General features: G+C 37.9%; 1 long non-coding RNA gene across 1 annotated transcript in view; it reads right to left on the bottom strand.

Annotated features, from left to right (window-relative positions):
• Nucleotides 1–645: 645 nt before the first annotated feature.
• Nucleotides 646–10,383, bottom strand: part of Gm36074 — a 30,094-nt gene continuing 20,356 nt past the window's right edge. Inside the window, exon 4 of the long non-coding RNA XR_382036.2 lies at nucleotides 646–702. This is a non-coding gene — a long non-coding RNA (predicted gene, 36074). The remainder of the gene's footprint in view (nucleotides 703–10,383) is intronic.

The raw sequence follows: 10,383 nt of genomic DNA, 5'->3' as shown, positions 1-10,383 counted from the left end.
TCACATCCTCCTCTTCCTGTAGCCCTGCACCTCTGGTTGTAGTGAGATGAGCAGTTTCCTCACTTTGTGCTACTCACCAAGATGGTTTGCCAAGCCACAGCAAGGCCAAATAGCACTGCATCAACACCTATGAAACTGTGAACTCAAATTCACCTCACCTGCTCCTTATGAGTTGATTTTATTACCTGATAAAATGTCCCCAAACTGACAGGCTTCCCTACCATTTAGGGCTCTTCCATTACCTTTCTCTCTCTCTGAATCATGTCCTTATTGTGGTTTTTGATAGATGCTCCATTTTGCTTCCCAGTGCTAACCACATCACAATCTTACCACAGACATCCTTTGTCACTAAGCCAGACTAGTACATGCCTTCAAGTTCCTTTCTTTACATCTATAGAAAAACTGCATCAATATCACAAAGAGTGTATATAGGTATGGCTAGCATTTTAATATACTGAGTATTATGTTGTCTGTCAGTTGCATATTCTAGGAGTGCCACTTGTAATTAAGTCTAAAACAGTAACACATACTTTAAAATTAGAACACATTCAGAGAACTTTCATTATTCCCATAACAAAGTGTCTTTCTGTTTCAGGCCTCTATTACCTGTGGTAACTGAGAACAGTTCTTGGAATGATTTCTTGACATGTATTCCTGGCAGTGAACTTGTGTGGATCAAGAGGTACTTTCTTCAACCTTCTGCTGTTAAGGAAATGATATACAATAATAGGAAATTTAAAACAGCTTAAAATTGATAATCTGGCCAAGCATTATTGCTGAGTATACGGGACATGAGGCCTTGGAAATTCCATTCATTAGATCCTAAATTTCTTGGGATTTATAGTGTCTCTGGGTCAGAATTTTCTGCCTCTGTGCAATGGCATGTAAGAATACTTCATATATGTATATGTATGTGTATGTGTATGTGTATGTGTATGTCTATATCTATATGTACATCTATATGTACATCTATATATACATCTGTATGTATATCTATATGTATATCTATATGTATATCTATATCTATATGTATATCTAAATGTATATCTAAATGTACATATATGTGCATGTGGAAAGACTTTAATTAATAGATGACTCAATGCGAAGAATAAAAGCATAGTTGTCCCTCTCCTCAGGACTGTGCTACTTGCAATCAAAGACGAATGAGATTACTTCCTAGTGGATTGTAGTTTCTTGTCTTTTCAGCGGGTGTAAGCACAAAATGAGGGGATTTTAAAAACACATGTAGTTTAGTCCTTAACTGTTTGTAAATCTCTCACAAACATATTGTCTTATTTGATCTTCACCATACCAGTGAAATGACAAATTACCGACACTCAGCATGTGACAATGCTGAGATGTAGGCCCATGTTCCAGCTTCCATGTGTGGCCCCCGATGAAAGCAGGCCTGCAGACTAGGCAAGCCTATGCGCAGTCATTTTCTTCTGCTAGGAACAGTCACACACTCAGTCAGATTGGAAATGACATGCAAAGTCACGTCAAGAATAAAATATGCCCCAAGCTAAATTCAATCGACTATAATCTGCTTAAGAGGATTAACATATCAGGAAGAGTGTGTGTCAATATGAATTAGCAGAAGCAAGTTCTGCTCATTCAAGTTGTGTGGATTCCATGCTGAAGAAAACCATGGGTGTGTGTCATCCATCTATAGGCAGATGTATAAACAAATGAACAAAACAACAAATAACCCCCCAATTTTAGCAATTAAATCTTCAAATTAAATAATAATAAGTCTGAAGACAATGTTCTTAATTCATAATTCTAAAAAATTCTAATGATTTTTATTATTTGTAGGTTTTTAAAATAGATTCTAAAAAAGATTTATTTATTATTATACATAATTACACTGTAGCTGTCTTCAGACACAGGTGTGTTATGAGCCACCATGTGTTTGCTGGGATTTGAACTCAGTACCTTCAGAAGAGTAGTCAGTGCTCTTACCTGCTGAGCCATTTGCCAGCCCATATATGTAGGCTTTTCTAAGCAAGTGATATGTACATAAGCTATCCAGCTTCACACTTAAATTAACAAATTGTTGCTGTGATCTTTACACTCTGGATCTCCAGGCTGTCTGTATGAACTCCACAGTGCTGGTCACTTCAGCTACCCGCCCTCCTCCTCCTTTCATCTCTTAGAGTTCTGTCTGAACATCAAAATCATTTAAAAAAAATGATTAGGCTACCTGAAGTTTAAATGTCTGGAGTAGAGGATAAAAATAAAAATGTTTAGCCACCTTATTTTGCAAGAAGTGTAAAGAGGCTCTTAAAGGCAATAGTGAGGAGGAAAGCCTGGCAAACATTCAAAACAGTATAGAGTGTATTTATAACTACTGCAGAGGGTAAAGAGAATTCAGTATAGAACTGCCTTCAATAACTAAGTTAATAGTTACAGCTAGAGATTTAGAACAAGGGAGCAGAGTGTAGGACATGTACTGCAACTTAGCAAAAGGAGACACGGTGCCATGAAGAATCCTGACAAACTCCTAAAGACAGACCAAGGGTTAAGACGTTATACTGACATTTGCTGTCTCTATAACAAAATATTCAAGAACCAACTCAAAAGGGCAAACATTTACTGAATCATAGTTTCAAAAGTTCAATCTATGATGTGTTGGAGTTGAAGACAAAACGAAACATCACATAGGACAAAGGTGGGAAAGAAGAGACACAATACTGGTGCTACTGGACAGCACAGCTCACACTCACAGGTGAATTGTCTCCTCTAGTTAATGCTCTCTGAAACCACATACACACACACACACACACACACACACACACACTTTATATTCTGCTATGGCTCTTCTCTAATCAGTAACCTTGCCCTTCAAAATCAATCATCACAGTCAGACAAGAAGGATAAAGAATGAAGAGCTTGACAAGGTATCAGAGATAAAAAATTCTTCGCAAATGATCTAAGCAGGATCTGTGAGCTGGACATGCTAAGGATAAAGATGAAGGTGGATGCCTCTCACTTACTTACCTCAGATATATGGTTGGGACCAAATTCCATACATAGCAATACTTAAGAGAAAAGAATTGATTTGGGTCTTGCTTTCTGAGGACCCAGTCAATCACAGGATGGAAAGAGTGGAGTAGGGGCATGCATCACAGTACTCCCCCTTTCTACTTTCCCCTTTTCTGTAGTGGGTTTGGCCTAATGCTGCTTGTGTAATAATGTTAATTTGGGTCCCCCAAACTGCTTACCTGAGTGTCTGCATTTAGCTTCTGAGATCCTGACCCTGGTTGGTTCAGATTAATAAATAAAAATGCTGGGAAGGACAGACAGAGGCAGGATTTGTGTGTGTGTGTGTGTGTGTGTGTGTGTGTTTTTGGGAGGGGGCGGTTCTAGGCTTGGGACCAGGAGAGAGACGGGAGGAGGAGATCCACAAGGCTGGGAGAGTGTAGAGGTGAGGAGAGACACCATGCCTGAAAGGAGTGCAGGACAGAGAGGCATGGGCACCATGTGAAGGAGCCAGGAGGCGTGGCCCAGTTGGGCAGCCTTCCAGGTCCAGAACAGCCAAGATAGAATAGAGAGTTTAGTAAGTAATAACTTGGGATTATAGGCCGGAAGTGGATTAACTGCGTGGAGGTAATATGTGGCCCAGCTATTGAGCTGCTTAAGACATATTCAAATCTAAAGGTTGTATGTGTGTGTGTGTGTGTGTGTGTGTGTGTGTGTCTGTGTGTCTGTGTGTCTGTGTGTGTGTCTGTGTCTGTCTGTCTGCCTGCCTGCCTGTCTGTCTGTCTTTAATTTGAGAATGTTAAGCATTGAGGCAAGTAGTGAACCCATTGCTAGATTGTCAGCTTGTAAGATGGTGCATACTTTCACTGAATTTGGACCTTTCTGTCTTATTTATTCTTTAGAATAAGCCCTCACAGATGTAACCTAGAGGTGTACTTCAATCTACTAGATGATTCCAAATACAGTTTAGCTGACAATGGAGATTAACTAACAGGGGTTCTCGAAGGAGCCTGTATCAAGTTTACCTTAAGGAAAACATCTGTCTGCAGCACACTGGAGATGATCACGTTGTTCAAGCAGTGTTACTTTTCAGGTTTATTTCAGTGCACAGCTATGACTGAACTTTCACTCCTTTTCAGTTTCAGTGTTTACAATGGTCAGGTTTTACATGTACAACATTTCATTAAATTGATACCATTGGCTGCTCCTTGCTTTCCAAGGCATGCTTTAGATCTCTCCTGGTGTTACTGGTCTTTAAAGAAGTCAATAGCACACTTTCACTTCTGCCCTTTCCTGGAGAGATGTCCCCAAAGGAGAGATTAACGTATTCAGAAAACTATATCTCTATAGTTCTCATATCATATATCTTTATAAAAGGATGGTACAAATTTAGATTGCAATCAAGTTTTATGAGTCCTCTTAACCTTGTCATATATGTATGTTACAATTTAAAATACTAATTTAGTGAGTACAAACATTTACCATGGGTTTATTTCATTTGCATTTCTTTAATTACTTTTGATGAATTAGTTTTTCATCTCATCTTTGGTGAATATTCTATAGCCTGAGAGTATTTTATTTATTGCTTCCATTAAATTCTTTTCAATTTTTAAAATTAAATGTATTTACATTGTGTGTGTGTGTGTGTGTGTGTGTGTGTGTGTGTGTATGATATACCATGTAAGTAGAGGTTGGCAGACAACATTCAGGTGAGTCTAGGTCCTCTCCTTCAAACATGTGGGCTCCAGAATCAAACTCAGGTCATCAGACTTAGTAGCAAATGCCTTTGCCTGCTGAGCCATCATTCATTAAAGTCTCCAGCATTATGTTCAAGCACGGCACTCTAGGGAGTAGCCCCCAAACAACCACATGAATAAAAAAAACCAACAAAGCCTTTAAACTTCTAATTTAAAGTCTATTGAGACAAATGAGCAGAAAAAAACTAATGATATGAAATAAAAACCTAATCCATAAATTGAAATGACTGGCTTAGAAATTTCTCAAACACATCTAAAAACCTTCTGATTGCAAGCTTAAACTTTCTGAAGATCTGGAGAAAATCCTCTCATATCAGTATTTAACAGTATCCCTGAAATGTTCAATACAAATATTCCTAGGGTTGTTAGGATGACACAGTTGTTAAGAGTACATAATTTTCTGTCAGAAGACATAGACCTAAGTTCAGGTTCCACACCCATGTTAACTACCACCGTACACAACACACAAACATACACACACACACACACACACACACACACACACACACGAATGAAAAACAAAAAATTCAACAAAGATTTAAAAATTCTAATTTAAAGTCTATTGAGATAGATAGCCCAAAAGCCTTTAAGATGAAATAAAAAGTGTTCAAATGCTTTTATGGACTTTGATCAATATATATTACATATTAAATACTTTTATTATTTTTCTATTTACTAATATGTATTAAGTTATTTTGTTTTCACACATTGTAAGTTATGTTCTTTGATAATATTAGCACATAACTATTCTTCAAACTCATGATACAATTTGAATTCATGAAATTCATTTATTAGCATTATTATTCCCATAATCAGTATCTAAGTACAGGGCAGTCTCTGTTTATTTTTATAACTCTAATGTCCTGCTCAATGTTGCAAGTCTGTTTGTTGGATAATTAGGACAATGACCAGGAAGAGAAAGTTTACACTCTAGAGACAGGGGAGCGGGGAGTGAGCACTTCTTGCTCTTAAGAGACAGGCTTGTTGTATCATAGCTTCAATTTAAAATCAGACCCCTTTAAAGTCTCGTGTAGCAGGACATGTCAGAACTGTAGTCCATGAATTGTGAATGGCATCTTCTGTAACCCATGTGTTCTTCACACTTCCCAAGCCATTTGCTCTGTGCTATCTCTGCCATCCCCTTCACAATGACCTTGCTTCCAACCAAATATAACCTTCATTCCCCTTGATAAGGCTTTTCTGAGACTCAGAGTGAATGATCTTTCTCAAGTACAAATGAATTGCACCTGTTGTTTCTCCCTGTCTAAGTATCCTGTCACTCCATTAGGGAAGGAAATTAAACTGGCTTGGCTCAGTGGGCGCCTTGCTGAGGGAAGGAGCCAATTGCACACCACAGTCTTGCCTTCTTTCAGGTGATTGCAAATTGATTACGTGACAGTCTGCTCCATTCCTTTCCAACTACTGACATTCAAAGCTGACTATTTAATGATTATGAAGATAAAGCTTGTCTGTTCTTTTCAGATATGAGTATCATCATCAGTCTCTCCCGTGATTTCAAGGATGCTTGGTGACTTCCTTTGGCTATCACAACAGTGGCTGATTACTCAAGAGCCCGCCATTAGTATCTGCCAGTCTGGCTTAGTCCTCATCATTTTTTTTCCTGAATTATAATCTCCCCACAGTACAGTAACTGATGCTAGGTTCATCATGTTTTCCTATCTTTACTGAATTTATTGATATCCGTACATAAAAATGAATGACTTATTTAATACAAAAATGTATAAGAAAGCAGTGACTTATGGAGTACGTCTAAACATAAAAGGTTTTAAGGCACTTCATTGAATATATTGATATTACAGTTGTGAATATTTTCAGAAGGTCTGGTGTTTTTTTATTGTGTTAGTTTTATTAGTTTTATTGTTGACTGGTAGGTATCTTCCCAGATGACCATTCATTTGACCAGAAAGATTCAAATAACCAAATAATTACAAATTGTCAGGAAATACTTTGAGACTTGATATTTTTGGTAATGAGTGATAAAGATACAGTTTTAATTGCATGAAATATTTAAATTCAAACACAAAGGAAGTAATTAATCACATTTTCTCTCTTTTATTCTTTTCTTTTTCATGAGACAAAATTCACCACATCTCACTTTAAACTTTCAATGCTCCTCCCACAGTCCTTAGAGTTTTGGGCTGTAAAAATGCAGCATAATACCCGATTAGCTATTTTTTCTTAGTAAGAAAACTCAGATTTTGGATTAGGAAACTTTAGATCTGACTTTTCTGGGCTTTGATTCATTAGTGACTGCACTAGTAATACTTCACTAATTTGTAGCCTCGTAATCTAAAAGATGTGAAACAGATTACAAATGTATACAGCATATTCTTGTGCATCCCAGAGATATCAGCTTGTTGGCATCCTCTAAAATCAGTATGCACTTCCAAGAAAGTCTGCAGAGCGGCAATTTCTTAGGCTCTTTGACCAATTTGAAGAAATGCTTGGCCATGCTGGGCAGGGTCTGTTTACATTAAGGGAAATAATATTTAAGCTCATACATCAAAACAGGCTTTGCCTAACTTAGGGAATACTTCTCAGAAATGGTGAGATTTTGTGTTGTGCCATGAAAATATTTTAAAGCTAAGGATATATATTTTTTAAAGATTTTTTAAAAATGTTTTCCCATCTGAAATAGAATTACATCACTTTCCCCCTCTTTGTCCTTATCCTAGCTCCTCCTAGCCATCTTCTCTTGAACCTTCCCCATATCACCCCCTCTCAAGTTGACAGCTTCTTTTTCTTCAGTTACATTGTTTACATACATACGTTGATATCTGTGTATATATATATATATATATATATATACATATATATATATATATATATATACACATACATATACATATATATGTGTGTGTATATATATGTATATAGGTGTGTGGCTACACAATACTACTGATATACATATTCCTGCATATGTCTATGCATATATGTATGTATGCACACACACACACACACACACACACACACACACACACACATCCCTAGGGGAGAATAATGATTTTTGTCTTTTGATTTATACTTCTCGCATATATTATGTCCGGAGTGCAGTTTCCTTTCTTTCCCCTAGCCCTACTCTCCCTCTGCCCTTTCCCTGGGAAACAACCCTGCCCTTCACCTTACTTCAGAGAAGAGCAGGCCTTTCAGTGACATCAATCAAATGTACTGACCAGGCACATATTCTCAGTTCAAGACTGAACAAGGCAACTCAGAGGAGGAAAAGGGTCCCAAAAGCAAGGAGAAGAGTCAGAGACAGCCTCTGCTTCCACTCTAAGGAATCCCACAAGAACACTGAGTTACATAACCAGAAAATATGCAGATGGCCTAGGTCAGCCCCATACAAGCTCACTGATCTCTGTGAGCCCGCCCACTTGAGTTCTGGTTAGTTGCTTCTGTGGGTCATGTTCTTGTGTCCTTGATCCTTCTGGTTCCTCCAATCCTTCTTCCCCCCACTCCTCAGGACTCTCTTAGCTCTGGAGAGGCCCATTCCTCCTCCTCCTCCTCCTCCTCCTCCTCTTCCTCCTCCTCCTCTTCCTCCTCCTCTTCCTCCTCCTCCTCCTCTTCCTCCTCCTCCTCTTCCTACTCCTCCTCTTCCTCCTCCTCCTCCTCTTCTTCCTCCTCCTCCTCCTCTTCCTCCTCCTCCTATCCTTCTCCTCCTTCTACCCTCCTATCCATCTCCTTCTACCTCCTCCTCCTCCCCTCTCCTCCTTTCCATCCTCCTCCTCTTCCTTTCCTAACAGCAAATCACTACCTATAGTTTTTGTCTGGGAGTAGGACCTAGCTAAATTTCTGTCTTTTACCTTAACAAGTCAGTCAATATTGCTATTGCTCTGTTATTTCTGGAGCCATCAGACTGCTTCACAGCATACTTCCTGGTATTCTGGCTCTTACAATTCTTCCTCTACCTCTTCTGAGTTGCTTCTTGAACTATATATGTAGGAACTATGATGTAAATGAATCCCTTGAGCTTGAGCTTGCCACATTTTTTTCATCTCAGCATTGTGTCCAGTTGTAGTGTTCTGTGATGGTCTCTACTTACTGTAAAGACAAGCATCTTTGATGAGGTGTGGTAATTACAATTAATTGTGGCTATAAAGAGAAAAAGATAACTTCACACATCTTAAAATTATGATGACTAGTTTTATGTCTCTGGACAATGCTCATATGCCTTTAAAAATAATGTAAATTCTCTTAATAGGTAAGTGAATATTTCTTTTCTAGAAGCACTAGGATTGCACACACTTTTGCTATAGATCCAGTTTTTACTTGTGTTCTAGAGATTCAAACTCAGGTTCTTACATTTACATTTCAAGTGCTTTTAATCAGTAAGCCATTTCCCAAGGCTCATTGTGACTCTTTTCTGCAGCCAATTATTTCCAATTATCTAGCCATCTTCTAAATGGTCTTACATCATGATGCCATCCCCTAAGGTAATTATTATGTCAACGTTTAAATATGAGGGTCGGAACTTTGTATCTCAGTCCTGTGGGCCTGGAATGGGAGCTTTAGTTGCTGCCAGGAGAAAGCCTTGACTTCAAAATTTGAATCTCTTGCGGTTCAGTCCCCTTTCTCATCCCTTTCTATCAATAGTCTCCATAATGTTACAGAGAAGGCTGATGATAGATCCTCTCTATGCTCTAGAGCTACGCCATACACTTTCCCCATCTCATCTCATTTATTGTTAAGACAATAAAACATGAAGAGTGCAGCATCATCCCTGCTTCACAGAAAAAGGAAAGAAAACGTCAGAGATTTTATAATAATGCTTTAAAAAGCTGACAGCAAAGTTTAGTCATGCCTCTGAAACTCCTGATTTTCTGACATATCCTTTCTGGATTCAGAGTTTGGGGATCATTTCTCAGATAATTCTACATTATCACAATAATAGTACTACTTAAATAGAAACTGCTATTTTCTTATTGTATTATACTTACTTTTATTTTCCTAAGACTCAGAATCCTTTCTCTCAGGTCAAAAATTGTGTTCTCTTTTAGAGTAATTTATGTATTTGTTAAGAAAACATCATAAAAAGAGAAAATAATTCTTTGTCAGTAAGGTGAAATTTTAAGTGCTGAATCTACTACATCTTGGCTTCTTATGTGATTCAGTAAATATATTTTTTCAATTTTCTTGTGTGTGACATGAACTTAGTGGTACAGAAATTTTCCATATTAGAGGAGAGTTAAATAGAAAAATCTATCATTTATGTAGCATCTTTCCTAGTTCTCAGCATTCAGTTTGCTTATTCCTTCTGAGGGCAAATTTTTGTATTTGTTATATCCCACTTGTTTTATTTCACTGCCTGTTCTGGGTCTGCTCTGTTCGGGGTATGGATACAGCAGCATGGATTGCATTTCCTCATCTCTGTCTGATTCTACTTTGTGCATCCACATGCATTCTCTCTTCTTCTCTTGCTTGGCTTCCCATATCCACAGATGTATAGGCTCTGGCAGCCCTTAATGTCATCCATAGTTAGGGCCAGATAAACTCCATGAACCCCAATCACACCACCACCAACACAGCCCAATAGTTACTTCAAACCTACACGAGAATTTCTGTTTTAAAAAGTAATTGGGGATAATTGCATATTATGATTTTTCAAATACTAAATATTGATGAT

The sequence above is a fragment of the Mus musculus genome, chromosome 13 (assembly GCF_000001635.26).
Source record: "Mus musculus strain C57BL/6J chromosome 13, GRCm38.p6 C57BL/6J".
Classification (NCBI taxonomy): domain Eukaryota; kingdom Metazoa; phylum Chordata; class Mammalia; order Rodentia; family Muridae; genus Mus; species Mus musculus.
The sequence above is the reverse complement of the archived record's forward strand: the minus strand, read 5'-3'. Positions and strand labels throughout refer to the sequence as shown.